At 41.2% G+C, this 22573-nt stretch overlaps 1 protein-coding gene across 1 annotated transcript in view; it reads left to right on the forward strand.

Annotated features, from left to right (window-relative positions):
* fbxw7 (F-box and WD repeat domain containing 7) overlaps window positions 1–22573 on the forward strand; it is a 122956-nt gene that overhangs the window by 6521 nt on the left and 93862 nt on the right. The window contains exons 2-3 of the mRNA XM_034129814.1: window positions 7486–7643; window positions 18901–18977. The gene's annotated coding sequence lies outside the window, so the exon portion shown is untranslated. The remainder of the gene's footprint in view (window positions 1–7485; window positions 7644–18900; window positions 18978–22573) is intronic.

Genomic DNA, 22573 nt, shown 5'->3' on the forward strand with positions numbered 1-22573 from the left:
GGCGGAGAGAAAGTCGATGAAAGACAGAAAGGAACAAGTGGAGGAAGTATTGTTTGTGTGTGAGTGTGTGTGTGTGTGTGTGTGTGTGTGTGTGTGTGTGTGTGTGTGTGTGTGTGTGTGTGTGTGTGTGTGTGTGTGTGTGTGTGTGTGTGTAGGGACTGATTTAGTAAACAGGGGAATAGAGAAGGAAACACAACGTAAAGAGGAGAATCAAAAAGATTAGCAGAGCTGGCTCTACAAAGGTCCAGCCTGCCGTCAGCATTTGTGTGTGTGTGTGGGCAGAGGCACTCGAGAGAAAGTGAGATCAAGGAAAGAGGAAATTAAAGGGATTTTCTGTGGGGAGCTCCAAGTCACCTTCAAGAGAGACAGAGGGCTCTCCCATCTCCAGGAAATCTCATGAGAAAAACCCTCTTAGGATCTCATCAAGCAGGAATTTAGGGCAACAGCAGACAACAAACATCAAGGAGGGCTGGGAAAAAAGGTTAGGCTGTAAGTAGGTCAAATGTGTGTATATTAAAACGCACACCTCAGGCCCTTTTTCTTCCTACCTCCTTCAAAAAAGCTCCTGCTTACGGTGTCCAAAATAACTCCTCTGTATTCACTGCCCATTACATAATACACTCAATAGTTTACTCGATAGTGAGCTGTAAATAAGGATTTTGCAGCATCCCTGCACCCTACAACTTTAATACATTTACAGATCTATGGAAAGATTGGCATCATCTTGTAGGCTTTTGGCACATTTCCACTACACGGTCGGCCTCGGCCACGCTCGGTACGGCTCGGTACGGCTTGGCCTTAACAGGGCCGACTCACTTCATGCTGCGCTTCCATTACAGTTTAGGAACTGGGGTAGTTACTATAGTAACGCAGTGTAGGCGGAGCCGTGACGTCATCTTCAATGAGAACTCCAGAAACACAACACAGCCGTTAGCTGTTAGCACTCAGAGCTCACAGCTCCTTATATATGTTCAGAAACTCGACAAAAGTTAAACAAGTACACACCACAGACTGCCTGTGTCATGGTGAATACAGTCGCTGCTTTATTTATGTCTGTATAGGCCGTTGTTGTGAGTGTGGACGGTCGGAGCATATACTGCGTTAGCTTAGCCAATCTCCATCTAGAAAAACACGCATTTTAAAAGGTTTTTCGCCTGCCGTCTGTCTGCAGACTTGACAAAGCATTAATTCATGGTTTTTACTAACCGGTATCAGTATGTTGTTACTTCGGCATCATTTTGAAACGTGTATTACAATTAAATCACGGTCAAATATGTCCATCTTGTTGTAGTTGTAGCCCCCTTGCCAGCGCTCCTCTCTAGTTTAGCATACTCAGCCCGACTCAGCCCTGTTTGTTGGCCTCGATAGAACCACAATTTTCTCGGGCCAGAAAAGACGTGAAAAAGTGGCCCCGGGCCGGAACTAGGCCTAGTGGAAGCACAACCAAAAACGGGCACGGCACGACACGGCACGCTTAAAGCGAGCTCCGCGCTGTAGTGGAACTGCGCCATTTGTAAAGGACTCATACTTCCATTAAGGAATTTTATGAGGGGACCATAATTAACATACATTTAACACGCAAACGTTTAGACAAATAAAAGGTGTTGAGGTTATAAATATGTTTTATCATAATTAAATTAGGGATGCTCCGATCGATATCGGCCGATACTCACTCTCTGCCGATCGATCGGTGCTCTCTAAAAATGCCGAACGCGAGAGCCGATCGCATGACGTAAAATTATGACGTAAAACACATGACACTTTTCTCTGTGCGCGGCAAAACAAGCTCGCCAAAATGGCTTCACCAGTCTGGCAGTATTTTAAGGTGTCCGAAAATGACAATAAAATAGCGGTATGCAACGTGTGTGAAGCAGAAATCCTGCAGCTCCACCCGCTGTGACGGACCGGTGAGCGAAGCAAAACACACACTAATAGCATCCCCTCCTATCTCAGAAAGCAACGCAACTTCTGGCCCAGACTCTCGTAATCTCACGCCTAGACTACTGCAACTCCCTCCTGGCTGGTCTACCTGCATGTGCCATCCGACCTCTGCAGCTCACCCAGAATGCAGCGGCTCGTCTGGTCTTCAACCTTCCAAAAATGTTCCCACACCACGCCACTCCTCCGCTCACTTCACTGGCTTCCAGTAACTGTTAGAATCCACTTCAAGACAATGGTACTTGCGTACCATGCTGCGAATGGATCTGGCCCTTCCTACATCCAGGACATGGTTAAACTGTACACCCCAGCACGTGCACTCTGCTCTGCATTGGCCAAACGGCTCGCTGCACCCGCACTGCGAGGGGGACCCAAGTTCCCATCAGCAAAAACACGTCGGTTTGCTATCCTTGCTCCAAAATGGTGGAATGAGCTCCCCATTGACATCAGGACAGCAGATAGCTTACACATCTTCCGGCGCAGACTGAAAACTCATCTCTTTCGACTCCACTTAGAGCGATAAAATTACTAACAAAGAATTGCTAACAAAGCACTTATATACTAATAAAGGACTGGCTTATCTAAAGCCAGTTGAGTAGCACTTAAAATGTTTTGGCTCTATGAAACCTGATGTACTTATATGATTCTGTTTTCTTCAAGTTTGTATCTTGTTGGTCGAATGCACTTATTGTAAGTCGCTTTGGATAAAAGCGTCAGCTAAATGCAATGTAATAGTTAGACCTAACACACTTAGCTATTTGATCTACCTCTGGAACAAGCTAAACTAGTTATAAATATATTTATTCTTCACTGTCGGGTCACTCATTACTGGATCAGTGAGCTGCATGAGATACTGACAGGCTGTCAGGAGAGAGAGAGAGAGAGAGAGGAAAAGAGAGCGCTTCCGCTCATTTCTCCCGTGTTATTATCCAAAGTTAATGTAAACTTGAATAATGTACTGTATTTGAATGTAATAATTATGTTGGTTGTTGTTTGTGGAAGCACCAGTGAATGAGCCCCATTAACTGAGTTTTAAACATCACTTTAAATGGAAGATCCCCATAGGCCCCGCCCACTCGATCGGGTCGGCTATCGGCTGATACTGATTCCGGCGATCGGCCCCAAAATTGGCGATCGGAGCATCCCTAATCATAATAGTGAGATGTGACCTTTGAGTCTGTTTTTGTATCATGTTAGCTAGCTAGTAATGCAGCAAAGATCAAGTAACTAAGCAGTTGATGACAGACTTGTTAACTGCGTAAAAAATGTGTATCCTGTTGTTGGGCATTTTACAAGAGGTAGTAGGGAGAGGTAGCACAAAGAAAAAACTGCAACAAAAATGGTTTGAGTCCACAAAGTTGTATACGTATTACTTTTTTGTTGTATCATATTGTTTAGTTGTGGCCAGGTATCAAGTGCTCTGGTCTTTGGGTCGGGCTTGATTCGCCCTGATCTAGATACTGCTAGCCACATAGCCGCATGAATGTGAGACACGCTAGCTTGCGCAGTAGTTTCAAGATTCAATTCAAGATTCAAGGCTTTTATTGTCATTCGTACATAGACATTATGTCCCAGGCTCCTCCAACAGTGCAACACAATAAAACGGATATAAAATAGTGCAAGTAAATACAATAAAATAGAATAGAAGTAGTGCCATAAGAGTCTATATACAAGTGATACATCATTTGTAAGTTGCAAACAGGTGAATGTAGCATCATTGCCTTATCTGAGTCGATTTGAAGCTGTGGTAAATATAGATACTTTCAACTTCAACATTTAGTAATACTGGGTGTGTACACACATTGTAATAAGACATGTGGTGTTAATTGAAGTTTGCAATTATCCTATATTTCACAGTTGCTGCTTCTCTCATTGTGTTAGCATGAGGTTCAATTCTGGAGGGAAATTGTGATAATGGGTAATAATATAGAGAGTAATGTTTGCAGATATTCATTATTAATGTCCTGTAGCATGGAACCTGTGTACGAACAATAATTGAAGTCATGCTGACTTTTGGCTTCAATCAGGTTGTATGTAAAGTTGTTAGTCGTCTTATAAGAGTTGATTTATATTCCTTGAATTTGAATTACAGATCCCTATTCATGTGTAACTTAAAATCATGTTTTCATGAAATCTCCAAGTTATTCACTCCTAACCCTTGCTGTTATCCAGCACTTTCATTTTTTGCTCTTGTCATGCACTCTTAAATAAATCTTTAATTTCAGTATTTTATAGTCCGTTTTATCGTACACTTTCCTTGTCTATACTGCCATCATCGATCTTGTGATGGTATTTTCTGGTCTATGAGTTTTTAATATGCTTTTTAATGAGTTTTCAGGGTTAACTGGAGATTAACATGCATCTACAGCGGAGCGTGGGTGTGTTGTGCAGCTGTGAATGGCCCTCTGCTCTGTATCTGTGAGGCACAAGGAGCACGTTAATAATTCAGTGCTGTGCCATGTAGCTCTGAGTTGGTTAATGAACACAGAGGCATCTCCCAGGCATATTGCTTTGATGTTGGCTGCACTGTGAACGCTGTGTGACTTAGTGCGGGGACGAGACTAAGTTGCAGATTGGGACATAACAAGTCAAAAGTGCATGTATTAAAATGATGCCGTGGCAGACTATCTTGTATGATACAGATGGGATAATGTATGAGAGTGTTTATCGTGTCCTAGGAGAGATACCTTCTCTGTTTAATGGAGCTGAACACGCACATTTTTTCCCAGTATCCTTTAACGTTTGTGTACATGTAATGAAGAGACAGTGTTTTCACAAAGGGCAGCCCCACCAGCTGTATTGTTTTTTGACAGCGTGGCACTAATTAACCTGCCGAGACGCAGCCTAATTCTTTCCTTATAAGGCTACAGTTTGATCAGCAAATCTGTGTTAATATCGCCAGGAGGAGTAGCATTAGCTGTTAGCAGCCATTGAGCAACAGTTGCATCACGCTGCATTGAAGCTCGATTTAGTCAAATTGAGAAATCGTACATTCCAACATTAGCATGTCTTCTTAAGATGCAATTCTTTGAAATGTAGCTTCCAGTGAGAAACTTGAATAAACGCAGTGGTTTAAAGAAGCCCTATTATGTTATTTGGGGGTTTCCCTTACCTTTAGTGTGTTTTTATATAGGTATTTTTTGCATGCGAATGGTCTGCAAAAGCTAAATTCCCAAAGTTCACGCCAGAGAGAGTTTCTCTCACACATATCGAGGCGTTTTAGGCAATACGGAGCAGACGGCAGTATGACTAATATTAAGCACTTGTATACATTAAAGCAACGTAACATAGGTTTTTACCAAGTCACAATGTCAGTGTGAAAGGATATAAGTATCTCCAACACACATCCATCTCCAGCCTCTGGTGTGATTTGCTGTCGAGGCTCGGGGGGTTTTCAGCGCAAACCTTTTCCATCTTGCTTTAACACAATTGCATCTCTTCACTGCCACCCACTACTCATTCCCCCTCTAATGCCCACCAGTCCTTCTCCGAGGCTGCAGCAGAGGTGCAGGATGAAAACCGTTTGAAAGGAGGCCTCTCCCAGCAGAGGTCCTCCTGTTGGCATGGAAACGGCTGTCTCTGTGAATGGAGGCTTCTTTATCTCGGCCGGTCAGAGGGTTCCCGCTGTCTGCCGGTCCAACAGGACCCCGTCAGACTGCTTAACAAGCAGGCCTTTACAAGTCACTCAAATCTGGTTTTATATTGGTTTTATCGTTGATGTTTTTTTGGTTACGCCCTTTTTTCATTGTTTTATACATCTTGTGTTTCGGTTTCTGCGGGTGACATGCTTAGTTTTCCATTATGTGAACACTAAGCACGGAAAAGCAAGTTTATTTAGAGAATAACACAGTTCATTAAAAGGAAACTCAAAGTGCTTTACTGAAGAACATTTAAAAACAGTAGACCGTAAATGGCATTTAAATACAATTCGAAACAGACAAAAGCAACGGGACAAGACATTTAAATGGAACAAGACGGGAAGAAAGTAGGATTTTAAAGGTTATTTGATTCAGCGTCCAAAGGAAAATGTTTCCTTCTGTATTCAGGTTACAAAGAATACGTTTTAAAATGTATCAAAAAAACATTGCTTGTGCTCCAAAAAAACCTAGTGCTTTATGTTTCCAATCACTTGATCATTAGCATATTATATTGTCTTCACTTGCCTCTAAAAAGTCAAATGTTGAATAGTTAGTAATTAGGTGGCATTTCATCTGCCTGATGAGGGATGGGAAAGACAAATCCACCAACGTGCGGTTAAATTAATGGTGGTACAAAGGAAAGTGTGTATTGTTGGTTTCCACAGTCAGCCAGGTTTTTTGTCTAAATTAGTATGTGATTAGATGTCTTGATGGAAAAGCAGCAAGTGTCTGTATCCTTGGGCGCAGGACAGCAACAAATTACGTCTATTATTAATTTCTAAATTCAGTTTAATCAGATAAAAAGCCCAGATCGCTGCTGTCCTTGTCTCTGCCTCGCAGGTGTCTTTATCTGGCACGCTCTTCATCGTCTGCCCTTCATACTGTTTTCTGATTCTGATTAAAAAATATGCTTGCACAGTTTAGTAAAATCATTATTTCTCCCTTAAATGTACGCCTTATCGGAACATGTTGCCCCTCCATCTTCAACGTAGTGCAAATCAAACCTACCGTTTATGGCTGAAACACGGTATTTGGTGTGTGGATTTGACACAATGTGTTCATTTTTCATGGTGCGGTTTGCCAACATAGAAACTGCCTGAAAATCATGTCAGTTTGAAGTTATGCAGATCAGTTCTGTGGCCCACATTCCCTTTCTTCTGGATGAATTATTTACTGTTTATCAAATTTAAAGTAGGTTGGGTCACGCTTACTCTCGCTCCAAAATTCATCTTGTGTGAATTGATCCCAACTTGACAGCTTTAAGTAGACATGAATGCACCAGATATCCATGAATGTTTTACGGTCTGATTCCTCTTGCTCCAAATCAAGACAGTTTTTAGGTTGATTTAAATTATATTTTTTTGCATTTTACGTGCTTCCTCTTTTTCATTTTGATGTTATAAAGACGTAAAGGCATTTGAGGAATGTGTTGCATTGTCATGGTAGGATATCCTCCCTCAGATTTGACCTGGGTGGCTTTCCGTTGGGACGGGGGCAGCTGGCGGCTCAGTCAAAGTGCCTGTAAGTCTATTAGAGAGGATAATCCTAGAGGGAGAATTGCAGTGAACAGAAGGAGCAAGCCAAACATTCTGTCAATTCACTTTCCACACTTTTACCATCTGATTGTCTCCCTTGTTCCTCCCCTCCCGCTGCAGCCTATCGCTCTCCCACACATGGCCGCCATATGCTTACTCCATCACTCCCTGTGAGGAAAGAAGGCCTCCCCAAACAAGCTGTAGAAAATGCAGACAACTATGACATGACCTAATCTCTCTCCAAACAAATTTGCCATAAACTCTTTGAGGTGGATTGTACATTACAAGATGAAAGTTAACGAGCATGTTTTGTTTATTTCCACGATGTGTGGTTTTTAACCCACCTTTTCTTTCTTTCTCTACTTTTTCTCCAGCCTCCCACCTCCAGTGCCCCGGGCTCAGTGAGGGACTCAGCTTCACTTCAAAGGGGACGGTCTGCGCTGCTGCAGATAACACGCTGTACCCTAAAGCGCTGTACCCTAAAGCAGTGACAAGCTTTTCCAGAGCCCCAACACGGACCCTTCGTTCACAGGTTCGGCCCTTTCTGTGTCTTGTAGCAAACTGTTTCTTCTTTGCTGCTGTTTCCAGTTTTCATGTATTGGCTCTTCGGCTCTTGTACTCTTTAGCCACAGGCTTAGGCCCCGTCCACACGGAGACGAAAACAAACCGAATTCGATATCAAAAAAGTATTCTGTCCACACGGAATCGGCTCAAGAAACATGTCCGTCCACACGAGACCGCTCGACCCGCTGGAGACGCTGTGTAGTACATATGCCGGGCCTGTAAGTGGCGCTGTACTTCCGCCACAAAATACACCAAAAGCAGCGAATAAGACCGATGACGATTATTATTATTATTATCATTATATTATGTTATTATTGTTGCTGATGGTTGTGGTAGAGGAGCTGTAAATGTTGCACTAAAATCTGTATCATGGTCAGTAGAGTCTGCAGTGTTTCCCCTAGGATGGAGTCATAGCAGCGGTGCTAAGGCACGCGGGCCCAGCAAAATGTGAGCGCGGTGCGTGTGGAATTTTTTAGTGTGTGCGAAGTGCGCCCCGTCAATATGTTTCCATGTGTCTGCCAGCACAAAAAAGGCTCTTGAGGCCTAGTACATACAGTGGCAATGTCTCAAGATTTAGCAAAATTCACCTTTTATTGAACATACAGTAACACAAATACTACAAATCCACATAATAAACAATCAAAAATCAAAAAGGGTCGCCACTTATTATTTACATTTTTTTTTTTAAATGTGCCGCCGCTATTTGTATATAGGGGAAACACTGGTCTGGAGCACGAACGCAACCCTGTGATCCGCCATTGTTGTTGTTGGCGAAACGCATCAGCAATGATGTGGGGGTGAGCAGGAGAGGTGGGGAGAGGCGGGGCTATGGCGTCATCGTTTTTTGAAATGATCGTATAGGGCGTACACACGGAGCCGCAAGCGTTTCGTCCTCAGACCTACCCACTTTGGGAGCCGTTATCAATGTGTATCGGATTCGGGCTCCGAATCCGCGGTTCCGTTTCGGCCTCGTATGGACGAACCGTCTATACCAGTGCTTTTCGAAGTGTGTGGCCAGAGAGCTTCAGGGGAGGCGCAGCGCGAGAAAAAATAACGAGAAACAGTGAAATCTAGCTAGTTAACTTCAGCCAACTTTATGCGAGCGGCAACATGGATCGATTTTTTGTGAAGTTACCTAAAGTGAGAGAGGAGACAGCGTCTGTCAGAAAACGGAGGAAGTATGACCACGATTATTTGAAGCTAGGATTTTCATGGACCGGTCCTGGCAGGGGCGGACTGGCAACCTGTGTGTTCTGGAGAATCACAGAACGGCCGGTCGTCAGCGGGCCGTTGGCGGCCGTCTCGGTTAAAAAGGTTTAAAAAAGTTATTGTTTAATGTTTTAAGGAGGTGACGCTACTCAGCCAATCAAATCGGGTGCAGTCAGTGAGTCAGCACGATAGATTCAAACACACACACAGAGACGAGACAAGAAGAGAGAAAAAGTCAGAGTAACTTCAAATGGCGTGCTCAAAAAAGAGAAAGGTAGACAGCGAAAACAGAGCATTTAATGACATGTTCTCTTACTGGACCTCTTTGAAATGCAATTGAATACCCCTGCATTATAGCAACAACAACAACAATAATAATAATAGCAATAATAATTGGGAGGGGGGGCGCGACTGTTCTTATGTTCTCTGAGGGAAGTCTCACCTTCCCACACCCCTGGTCTATACGATAGAGAACGTTAGCGGATACAACTGATATCGTCTCCGTGTGGACGGGGCCTTAATGTGCACTTGAATTGCATTGTCGCTTGCAGCATTTGTGTGTGCAGAAAGGATGAAAGGAATTTTTTTTATCACTAGGATGCCTAGATGTTATGACTTTTTTTAGCATTTATATATTTGACCACTTTAATTAATATATTTTCCTGGTACCAGCCAGAATTGCCCACTTGTTGCAATCAATGTTCATCTTCAGTTTGACATTGATTTTACTCTTACAGGGATAAGTGGGTGGTCGATTTACCCTAACCCTTTTAATTGAGACCAAATATACCTGCCTCAACCTAACATCATTTAACATTTACACTGATGCGTATCCATGCCAACATACTGGATTTACCCGGGTTGAGTGAAGTTAAAAACAAACTACATGTTGGGCAATAAGAAGAAGACATTCTGTCTTCAGCACAAAGCCTCACAACGCTTGACATAAACTGGTTGAACAGTGACTACCTGCTGCCTGCATGTTGTGTGTGTGTGTGTTAGGCACAAGTTTCAGCCAATAGATGCATTCGAACTGCGGGATGTTATACCATTTATTTAAACTACACAGATGCAGAACAAAAGCTTCCAAGCCTTTCAACTGTTCCAACTTTTTGGTTAAAAAGAATCCTGAAGAGTCTGATGTGAAATGTTGCCAGTTCTACCACTTAAACCCCGTCTCTCTCTCCCAGCGAAGCAGCTTCACACACACAGAGGGGAGGGACCAGGCCGTGACAATTATTCAAATATTTCCCAGTACTTGTGGGAAAGTATTTTACCTTGAAATGCACTATTAAAAACAACAATGAATTTGACTATAATCATTGATTTATTACTTCTCGTCTCACCCACTGCATGCTTCCTTGAATGATCACATGGCAATAATAATTATCAAATGTTACTTTAATTGTTGCTTCAGAGTAGGGCTGTACCCGAATATTCGTTCGTTGGAGTACTATTCGCGTTTCAATTTCGTTATTCGTATATTTTTTTTTTTCAAATTGAATTTATTGAAATCTCCATTATCAACGTAAGAGCTTGTGCCTCTTCGGGGGGTGCTAACACTTAACCATAAACTTTATTGTTTACTTTCTCCGTCTTTATATGTAGATATGACTTTTCTCCGTTAATCTCCGTCACGTTGTTTCCATAGCAACAACAACTTCCTGTCAACAGCGCTAACTCTCCTTCAAAATAAAAGCATGTCCATACAAAATAGGAAGCAAGCCAAATTACACTTAAGACATATACAACTGCAACGAAAGTAACAAATACAATGCAATATCCTTTTCAATTTCAAAGAACACAAATTGGGTTATTTACATGAACAAATAACTATAAAACAATACTGTAGAATAACAAAATGAATGCCGTGAATAAACCGAAATACACGTGTTGAAGCGGTTCACTGCTGATTACTACGCACCCCTCCCCCGCGCGGGCCGAATATTCGCTGCTGATTACTACCGAATATCCGGAGCCCGAAAAATGGTATTCGGGACAGCCCTACTTCAGAGTCAATCAGTTGAATTCCTCCTCCTTGATTTTGTATATCATGATCTGACTCACTTTTGGGCTAAGCTGTATAAACACTAAACACATGGAATAATGAATGTGAACTCTTTTACATAACTTTCTATAAAAACGACAACAAACATCTTTCTATTTTACTCATATCAGTGCTGTGATTAATACAAAAAAAAAAGGTAATATCCTCTTAAGGCTAATTTCTTATTTGGTGAATGTGACTAAAACTAAATATAATGGACCAAGTGATGGCTGGTTTATGTTTAATGTACTAAAGTATTTTGGTGATGCTCAAAGTCATGGCATCTGTTGGGTTATCTGTGTTTCCATGGCAGCAGCACGTTGCTGCTCAGGTTCCTGGTGATTTCCTCTGGGCTGAGACACCTCGTCATCTGCTTTCTTAAGAACATCTTTTCCCCTCTGTGGATCTGCGACTGTTTCTCTCTCTCTCTCTCTCTCTCTCTCTCTCTCTCTCTCTCTCTCTCGAGATACAACTATTGTACAAGCGTGGTTTCCATGTAATCAGGCAGCAGATAAATCTTAACAAATGTACCGTTAATATTTAATAAAAGTTCCTCCTGAGCGAAAATCATAACCGTGGAATAAGTAAAGGTCTCTGATGATAAGCTCCACTAAACTCTTAGACTAGCTGTTGGCATAATGGGAAAAGGAAACGATGATATCGAGCCCTGAACAAAAGATTACCCGCCTGTGAAGACGCTCAAGTTAGGTCCATCTTTCTTATGTTTGTTTTCTTGCAGTGGATGGATTTGTGTGCATGCCCCAAAGTAATCACCCATCCATTAAACAAAGTAATGTAAACTCCTGTATTTTCTTCGATTAATCTCCCCTACAAGTTCACAGAGCAATTCTTCAAAAATAAGGACGGCTGAAGAGTACACATGCATTTATTATGATTAAATGACTAATGAATGATAAAGAGTAGTGAGTATACACTGTGATAACAAAGCCAATCCTTAATGAAGAAATATGACCAACCAGGAACTTCCTACACGCCTTCTCCTCTTCTTTATCTTTTAGGATGTAAAACAGCTCAATTAAACGGCTTATTATTATTATTATTATAGCTTTCACTGCAGTAACATGGGAAGTACTTCAACTAATTATACCCTTTGCTTTCAGTCTGATGTGCTGGGAAATGTACCAAACTATATTTATGAATTCACACAGAGAAGGCAGACTACTCATACTTTCAGGAGGACCACTGCTGTTTTAAAAGTTGGAACAAGTTGAAGCGTGCAGACTGAATATTGATCAGATGCAAACTAGGCATGAGTCAAAATATCTTGTCAAGTTGTATTGTTGTAAAGCACAGCCGACTGTATCTTATAGCAGTATGTAATTAACATTTAGTGAACATATTGAGCTAGTCTGGCTTGTTGAAAACTGCTGTGGATCTTTGCAGGGAACAGAAAGAAGAGAAAAGGAGAAGCTCAGCTGACTTGAAACCGTAATGGAAACTTTAAAGTAATCCTGAAAAAGCTTGACATTATTTTTCTTTGCAGTAATGCCATTAATCAAGATGAATCAACAGCCCAACCCCAACATGTATGATCTTACCCTTTCATTATTTCGGCCTCCTCTCATTAGTGTCTGTTTTGCTTTGTAATGTCTGCTCTGCATTACTGAAATGTGAGCTAGTTTGCTGCAGGGAGATCTTTTTTTAAACCGCTTGGACTCACAGCTGCAAATTGTGTAATGATCGCGATGGTCAGGTCTGAGTCGTCGGTGTAAAAAAGCTCCTGGAGTAGGAGGAAGAAGCTGTGGAGAAGGAGTCGGGGAGGAAATGAGGCTGCATTCCAGCAGTGATTTATGAAGTGTCTTTCATTCTCTCTGTACTGTTGGCTAGTTTGCTGAAGACATCCCTGACTGTAGTTAGACCACCTCTGCATGTATAATGAAAATAAGTCATTAGATGTCATTTGAGCAAAGTTAATACTAAGCTAAGTAAAAGGCTAGTTGCTGATATGAAGATCCACTGTGACTACCCGATTTGCATGTCTGCCCGATTTGCACTGCGCAAGCACGAATTGGTCTGCCATATTGGACAGCTATGTACGGCTATCCAAACAGGACATTTGACGTCCGTACTGATCTAATAACAGAGTTTTCTTCTTGAATCAACTTTTTTATGAAAAGTAATTTCCCTTTTCCAGGAATCTCAACAGAAAAAGTTTGTCCAGACTAATACATTTCTAATGTTAACTAAATTAAAAACAATTCACAGTTAAAGGTAGGGTAGGTAAGTTTGAGAAACCGGCTCGAGATCGCTAGAATTTGAAAATACACAACCGGAGAAAATCTGCCACTTCCTTACAGAGCCCCTCCTCCAACACACACGAACGCGCACATGACCAATGAGGGCACGAGATAAGTTTGTGCACAGATGGAAGGCTGACAGGCAGGTAGGCCATCCAGTTATTTTAGCCGGGCCGGCTAAAATGATTGGTCGTGCTTTTTACAGTACTACGGCTTCCACAGATGACATTTTTTTTTAATGGATTTTTTGGCAAAGCACTTAAGATATTCATTGCTATCAGGATGTTAAGAGCATTCCATGGAATATAACAAAAAGTGTATCTCGAGCCGGTTTCTCAAACTTACCTACCCTACCTTTAAGAATTAGATATACATTTTTCCAGTGTGAAGGCTGTCAAACAGAAGTTAAATCCATTTCTCACTTGTTCTAAGAATGTACTTAACCCACTGAAAGGATTTATTCTGAAATAATCGGGAAATTACGTTGTAAAAACAATAACTCATCTCTCTCGTTCAGATTCATGCGGTCGTTTTTGTTTTTTTGCTAAACGCCGCTTTGTCAAATGTCCTGTTTGGATTGCCGTACGTAGCTGTCCAATATGGCAGACCAATTCGCGCTTGCGCAGTGCAAATCGGGCAGACATGCATATAGGGATGCATACCGGTTCCCGGTATTACCGAAATACCGGTTACTGGTGGCTACGGTATACCGTACCGAAATCAGATCCGGTTTTCGATACTTTTTATTTATTTTTTATTTTTTTTTTATTTATTTTTTTTATAAAAGTGAGGCATAATATCCTTAAACTTGTGCCCAAACCGTCGGAATTACGATGTCAATTTCGCAGTGAAACTCCGCAACCAAGTCACTTTTGAAAATCTAAAGTGTGGCTGCATATGACTGCCAGTCTGAATGGTGGGGTCTGTAACCACTGCAAGAAGTTTATTTCTGGGAAAGGTGGCAACACATCCAATCTCCAACCAATGATGTCTCGTATGGCAACCAAGTACCTTTGTGTTCAGGGAAGCAGCGTGCCAAGCGAGAGAGTGTTCAGTTTAGCAGGTGATATCCTTCGCTGTGAAAGGGCCCGTTTGGATCCAGAGAGCAGATATGCTCATCTTCTTGAAGATGAATGCACAAAACTGAACTGTGATGGGATTTGTTTTCTTTCATCAGGCAAATGTTGATTTCAAGGATGCTATTTGTTTTATGTGCAATGCCGAGATCTCATGATCCTTTATGTGTTCTCTGGTCAGTCGAATCTCAGGTTGAATATTAATTACACTGGTGCTATTTTATTTTTCCATTGACAAGATGTACTATTCCCGCCTGATGGTTGTTATAAATGATATTGCAGAATCAGTTTTCTTCATAGATAATGTGTTTTTCATTGTTTGTTCAGTACTAAAAGGTCCAAGTCCCACAATTGAATTTAATATTCATTTGACATGTTAACTATATAATAAAGCGCTTCATGGGAGTAATTGCGGGATGATAAAATGTTTCCCTTATGCAACATGAAAGTATCACGATATGTATCGGTTGAGTATCGGTATCGTTCAGTGGTATCGGTATCGGTATCGTAAAAAAGTCAACGATATGCATCCCTACATGCACATCGGGTAGTCACATCCACCTGTGGCTTTTAGCTTCCTTTTGTAACTCTTTCCCACTTTGTGTTTCACTAATGCATCATCCCATGCAGCCTGCATATCCCCCCCCCCCCCCCCCCCTTTTGGTATCCCCATTTTCGAGACTGTGGTTTCTTTATTCACCAAGGAAATATCCTGATCCGAGCTCTGATGTGGACCACAGAGTTGAAGCTAACCGCTGACAGAATGAGTCACTTCTTAAGCATGGGTCCAATGTGACTAGACGAGGCCTGTTTCATTATGAATCAGTAAGAGACTCGCTGCTTTGTGTGAACATGTCAACCAGACTGGGCTGGAGAGTTCACACCTGCGACAGGAATTAAAGACATTCCTGTAACACCTCTCAGGGTTCTATCCTACCATGTTGGAACAACAGTTTACAGTCACTATGTCTGCTATATTAAGATTACAATGGACACTTCTGCATCTAAAATTGGACTAACACTCAGCTTTTTGTTATTCATTTCAGAAATGTTGTAAAAAAAGTTGTTCCCCTTTGAGCAATTCAACTTTTGTTCCACGCACACCCTTGAAAACATCATGTCAAAACAAACTAGGCTTCTACTCGTATATTGTTTTGTTTAAGTCTCAAACTGCATGGTTTCTTCTCCAAATTAGTAATTCTTAAATCAAATTCTAATACAAATTTAGACGGTTTGCAGAACAGTCAACTATTCAGAAAAGTTCCCAGATGCAGTCAGACTGTGCTCCAAGTTATCTGTATGCAACTTTGATATTCTGATATCTAATTACGAAGTTATCTTAAAATTACAAAGTAGTGCTCATTTGTTATGTATTACAGTGTGCATGGTCTTTTGATAAAAAGAAAAGGAAACCCAATTTATTTCTGACTTTTTTTAATGATATTAAAATCAAGACATCAGAGGCATATCACTATCTTTTAAGTTATTGCACATATAAATAAGTGTATATAAAACTTTGGATACATAGATCTTATGATATTTTCCATGTCAAATCTTGTATAAGAGCACATATTTTGTTCTCTGTTGCATAACTCAAACTGAACCGAGGCCAGGAAACACAGCGCTTCATTTCTCCATGTGGACTCATTTTATTTGGCAGATCCAAACACAGCTGACCCAGACTGAAGTTGCAGGCACCCTGAACCTGGGTGTATGCCTCTGGGACTTATTTAAAACCTTTCCTAGAAAGAGTCTGGGTAATCCCCAGGAGAAGTTAGTATAGGTATCTTATTCTGTATCTGAACTGAGGTGGATAATATCTGGCCAAGTGGGGGAAACTGAGGCCACGTTTACACGGTTCGTTCACACGAGGCCGTAACGGTACCGCAGAAACGGAGCCCTCAAACGGTAACGGGTCCCAAGGTGGGTAGATCTGCGGACGAAACGCTCTGGGGGGCCTAACGTCTCCGTGTGTACGTCCTATACGATCATTTCCTGATAACGACGACGCCATAGCCCCACCTCTCCTCACCTCTCCTGCTCACCCCCGCGTCACCCGCGTATCATTGCTGATGTGTTTTCACCAACAACCTCTGCTCCTCACTGCTGTAGCATGGTCAGTAGCTACTGACCATGCTACAGATGTTAGTGCAAAATCTACAGCTCCTCTACCACAACCATCAGCAACAAGTGGACATGGAGAACTACATGAACTACATGTTGCTAAATCCACCGCGGAGAATAAACAGAAGGGCAACCAGGCAACCATGGCAACCATGCTCGGGGGCCTTCTTCGCTGCTTTTGGTGTATTTTGTGGAAGAAATACAGCGCCACTTACAGGCCCGGCATATGTACTTCAGCGTCTCCAGCGGGTCGAGCGGTCTTGTGTGGACGGACACGTTTCTTGAGCCAATACCGTGTGGACGGAAGACTTTTTTGATATCGACTAAGGTTCGTTATCGTATCCGTGTAAACGTGGCCTGAAGCTAAAGACCTCTGTGTTCAAATAGGGGAGAGGTTTTGGAGAACAAACTCACTCCTAAAGCCTCCTTGGATCATAAATACGAGAACAAATTATTATTCTGCTCCAGGGCTGTAACTAACTTTACTTTCATTAGCTTTTAAGCTGCCAAATAGTTTCTAGATTTATCAATGGATCGTTTGGCTTATAAAACTTCACTCCAAGGTGATACAATATAAATGTCTTGCTCTGTCAGTCAAAAGATATTCACTTGAAAAAGATACAAAAGAGAGAGAACAGGATACCTCAATATTTGAGTTGCTGAAAACTGAATTTTTGCCATTATTGCAAGATAAAAATCTAGAAATAGGTGAGGATTATTTTTCTGTCGATCAACTAATCGATGAGTTTACTCACTACTACTACTTCTTCACTTCTGTTGAACCAATAGCATTCTTGCTCACTAATATTTCTGCTATTTATCTTAACGTTTTTTTTTTTTTTTTTTAGCATATTATCAATGCCATTTATATTGACAGAATAGATACAGTACATGCAGAAAACATGCAGAGAGAGTATGACATGCATAAAAAGCCCACCTGGAATTTCACTGTGACCACATGGCATGCATCCTAACCACTAGTCCTCTGGGACCCCGTAAAGCAGATTTCGCACCCTTTTTACCAAATAAAATCCTGTATAAGAATACTAAATTGTGAGGCTTTTCATTTAGTCAACCATCGTTCTGTCTCACGGTTATCAAATGTCAAACAGCTGGATGTCTGGGCATCTGTTCGCTTCCCAGAAATTGAAGTTCATATCCAGTTTTGTTTACGTCAACCTAGAAATGCTATTCTCTTTACACAAGCTCCCTGTCGCTGCTGGGGAGTCCTGTGGGCCTAATTATGTTTGCACACAGCTGTTCAAAACCTACAGCTCCTTTTCTCATATTAAAACACCTTGCTTTCGCAGGGCATTTTCACCTTTATTGGATTGTTGATAGAGAAGAGGCAGAGTAGAAACTAGGGGAAGAGATGGGAGGGGGGCACAACAAAGGTCCTGGCTTGAATCAAACCAACAACTCTGTGTTTATGGGCTTTTACCATCCAATAGAGTCCATATTAAAACCCCTTTACCTGTGTTTTGACCTCTTTTTAGTAGGTTATAGTCCAAGGTAAACTATTAATCTGTTCGCTTTTGGACTTTTGCTGCAGTCTTTATACAGGTTGGCAGAGATTCAAGTGAACATCTGGATTGTGTTAGAAAGATCAGACAGGGTTGGTAATAGTAACACTATGAACTCATTCTTGTTCAAAACAGATCGTATCCAGAGCGGACAGGTGTTTCCAGCTTTGATTTGAACTACTTGAATTGAATTCAAATTTTACTTATAGAAATATAATTGTAACATTTTGTGTTTTTCAATTGGTACATTTGGGTAAATTAGACGAATGGATGAATCACATCTCTGGTTATAATAATGTTTTCTTAACTCCTCTGCTTTCAAAGCTACCCCGACAGTGGTGTTATCCAGGAGGCCATGACTCTTTGGTAACCCTTACAATGTTGGTGCCATCATTTGAAGTAATACAATTTGTTTGTATTCAATTAAACGCCCTAACGTCAACACTGAGCTGTCTGTGATTGGAGCACTATCTTCATGTTTCAAATCTATATTAGCATATAGTCTACAACTTTTGTTTGTATTGAAATCAGGACCAAAACAACTTGATCAGGATATGCCAATTTCTTGCAAATTATTTGGAAGAATTCAAATTTAGGTTGGATTTTTCCATTAGCAAAGCATCTCCATGCTGATGCTGTTAAAGCCTTCACTGGTTTTCAGCAGCTTCCCTCTGTTCACTTCCCATCAGACAAGATGGAAGAACTGACGCACCCGCCATGGTGACTCACTGTAACACTGATACAGGTGTTGTAAGGGTTGCCAGGTAATCAAATGGTCCTGTTTTAGTAATTTAGCAAACATAGTGAAGGACTCACCTCTTCTCTCTGAGATATAAAGAAGAAACCATGAATTGCCCGCATCCTTATCTCACTATTGTGGCCTCTGCTTTCCCCTCTCGCATTCCAGCAACCACACGACCTGTTAACTCCTCAATGACCTCCGAGGTTTCTGTACTGACGGCTCTTTTTCCCCCCTCTTTGTCCGCAGAGAGAATCATCCCTTAGAGTCGGACCTGGAGTGGAGAAGACCAATTGTGGCCTGAACAAAGACAGACGGAGAGAACTGTAAGTAAACACTGCAACTGTGTGAACCTCTCAGGGGTCAGGAAGTTTCTGTGTGTGTAACTCCTGCTGCATGAAGTGCTTATCGCATTGGTTTACACACAGGAATGGTGCGATGTGTGGTTGTTCTGAAAGGCTCAGAAAACACATTTGTTTTTTGTAGATGACAAAGAATCCATTTAAATTGTTTTTCAGAGTATCATAATGTATCTGAAGCTTTGTTTGGGTGTTTGGGTCAGAATATAAAGCAGGTGGCTATTCATCGCTAAAACAACAATTTGTAAGGCTCCTTGCAATCATATTTGTATTCTTCAGATTGCCGGCTTATGTATCTCTCTTTGTCCGTGACCAGCATTTTGTTCACACACACTCTGTTTTCAGAAATTAAATCATGGAAGACAAACAGTGAACAAAGCAAAAAAGGATATTAAACTTCCACAGGTCGCTTTTTGCCAATTTATGGACAACATTGAAGTTTGACATTAGCAATCTGTTACGAAGAAAGTTATATCATGTCGGTGTTTTTTGTTAGGTCTCGTCAACAGCTGATAGGATGTAAGCTTGAACCCAGCTGTTTCCTAGCAACACACTTCCCATGTAAGGGTCTGTTATCAAAAACCTCTTATTCCCACTCCACCGCAGCTTCCTCCATAGATAAGTGCTCAACCTAAAGGATGCACTGGTTTAATGATACCAAAGAAAGTGCTTTACAGAAAGGGATAAAATCATAACAGACGATTTGATAAGAAAACCAGAGAACAGTCAGCACCAGAAATGAAGTAAAGGTAAGAGTATGACGGCACTAGATTAACAATGGGGGCACATAATGAGAGTTTTACATTAGTATAAGTATCTTACAAATGCTCTTACAGTCTTTTTCATCTCTTTTGGTGAATAAAAGGGAGAGAAACTCAGGGATTTTAGCCTTTGCAGACCATTTACATGCACAAAAACCTACATAACACACAGGGGAAGGGAAACCCCCCAAAAAGCATAATAGGGCCCCTTTGAGTTTTTTTCCTCACCTGTTACCGAGTCAGTGGAACAAGACGGTAGAAATACAGAATGCCTCATGCATCCATATTTCCTGACTATAATAACTTATGAATTGCCTTTTTAATTACATTATTTCTTATTATAAGGAAAACATGGTGGAAAACGGCCTGAAATCTCTTACTCTTTTATTTGGCAGTTGGCAAAGGGCTAATTGCATTCCCTGCTGATATGCTTTACATCAGAGTACAAAGCCTATAATCGCTCCTCTTGTGAGGATGTGTAAGCCATTAGTTATCTGATGAAACAGGAAAAAAAGGTGCCTCGGAGATCAAGGAGGACAAGTGAATGATGGCTGTAGAGGATGTGTGCGAGGCCCCGCCCTGTGTTTCATTGTCAGCGCTCAGACAGGAAGCAGACCTTTCACACTCGCGCACGAGACACAGTTAGAAGTTGTTAGAGTTGTTGTGAACAGGAGGCAACCTAAGTGTGTGTTCGTACTTTTTGGAAGTGTGTGTGGAAGCTGAAAAGGCATGCAAATAAAACATAATAAACTGCCTTTTGTTCTTTAATGTTATGTTAATTCATTGAAAGTGTCAGAGCCTTTTGTATCAGCAAACCTTTCTACTATCAAATGTGTCTCTTTTCTATAGAACATCTAACATGTGTTTTTTAAGCACAATTACAGTGGGGGGAAAAAGCATACAGTTAATGTGTTGCTGGTGTATTCAGTGTTCATTGCTGTAAGGGGGGGGTTCTTCCTTTTTAAAGCCATGAGTGTGGTGCAAGTCGTGAATTATTCATCCCCGGCACGCGTGAGTGAATTAAAGGTAAACTGATAGCTCAGAGCAGCGCCTTGCTTGGTCTCTGCTGCATTTTTAAAGTGCGGACTGGCACTCAAATGTCAAAATGTTAACGTCGTCTTTCCCATAAAACTGTTACCCTGGTCTCTGGGACCGGATGAAGGACATCTGATATGGGGTTCTGAATAATGCAGGATGATGGTTTGGGAAAGAATTGTCATCTAAGACCAAGTTCAGTTTCCCTTTGTTATCCCAGTGCCATCTCATTGTGCTCAGGAAAAATGATTAAGTTGTTCAGTAATTATATGGAAGATTTTTGGAAGAAATGACACATAGTTCTTGAGAAAAAGGATCTAGAAACCAAAATACTTTGATATGTGATCATTGACATGTGCGTGCTTCTGCTTGTTACATTTCCTGGAATAGCTATTTCGTCTTAGTGAACATGAAAGAATAGAAGAATAGGGAATTTCAGCGGAGAGGCAGCTGGCTGCAGTTTCCCAGAAGGAAGAATTGCACTGCTGTCATTTCATGAAAAGGTCCTTTCTAAAATTTGAATTTGAAACTGCTTCCTAAGCAGTCTGTTTGAATGGCTGAGATTTAGCCCTCCTCTGTGTCACTCCCTAATCAGACCCACACCTCTCACCCACTCCTTCTCTGTAAATAATTCAGAACAGCCTTTTGCCCGCAGAGAACAGCGTACTCACAATTGATAATGGAGGATAGCAGTTAAAAAAACGCTGCCGATGCACATTTCAGAAGTGTGGAAAGTTCTGCTTTTAACTACAGTAATTCAATTCAGACACATTTTTCCAGTGACTAACTTTCAAGTCTATCAATGCACATCTGTCTGTAAGTAGATGACAAGTAAATGAGGTGCCATGTATATCTTCTTAAAATACATCAATTTATATACACTAAAGAAGAACAAGTATTCCCAATGTGAGACTGGGTCAGTGTTTTATCATGAGGCAGGACCTCGTGGAAGTAGTTACCGGCCATGTATTGTTATCTGGCTCATACTGCAAGTTAAAGTGAATATCATTTTAAGGAAGTCCACTTTATGATGTGATGACGGATACAGAAGATGAGTATTAAGTGATTAACATCATCCAGTAACACTTTTATTCCGGGATGTTTTCTAGTGGTTGATCAGGCAGTGGGTCTATAATCAAATCAAATTTGAGTTTTTATTTGTATTCTTTTAGTCACGGCTTTGAGTCCGATCTGTGTTGTGTTGTAAAATGGTGTTGTATGAGAAGCTGGCTGTTGACGTTGAGATCTATGTCATCTTTGAGGGGCGAGGCTAACACTTTCTCATTCATGCTTTCAGGATCTGTAGGAAACAGGAAATCCTACTTTGTTCTAGTGTTTGGGAGACAGGAAGTTGTGGCTTTTGTGACTGGACCTCGTTTTGCTTTGGCATGTTGCCCAGAGATTCATTCTGATCAAGGACAGATTCATTTGTCTGTGTATTTTTCTGACGCTATTCAATGTATAGGTTATAATTCAATTGTGTTAAGATGCGTCACCGCTTCCTAGATTCAACCAACAATAAAAAAAGATGCTAGGGAAACATTTATAGTTTATAGTCTCCGAGAAATAATCCACAATCTGCCATTTCTCCAGCAGAGTGCACCAGAGGAAATGGTCTGTCTGCAAACTCCGTAATATACTGAGTTCATATTGAGTTTTTCTTGTTTTGTCTTAATGACACACAGTTTGTGTCAGTGTTTTTGATATTGAACACTTTTAACAGAAACACAGACAGTTGGCCTTTAGATGAAAGGATGCAAACTTTGA

The sequence above is a fragment of the Trematomus bernacchii genome, unplaced genomic scaffold, assembly GCF_902827165.1.
Source record: "Trematomus bernacchii unplaced genomic scaffold, fTreBer1.1, whole genome shotgun sequence".
Classification (NCBI taxonomy): domain Eukaryota; kingdom Metazoa; phylum Chordata; class Actinopteri; order Perciformes; family Nototheniidae; genus Trematomus; species Trematomus bernacchii.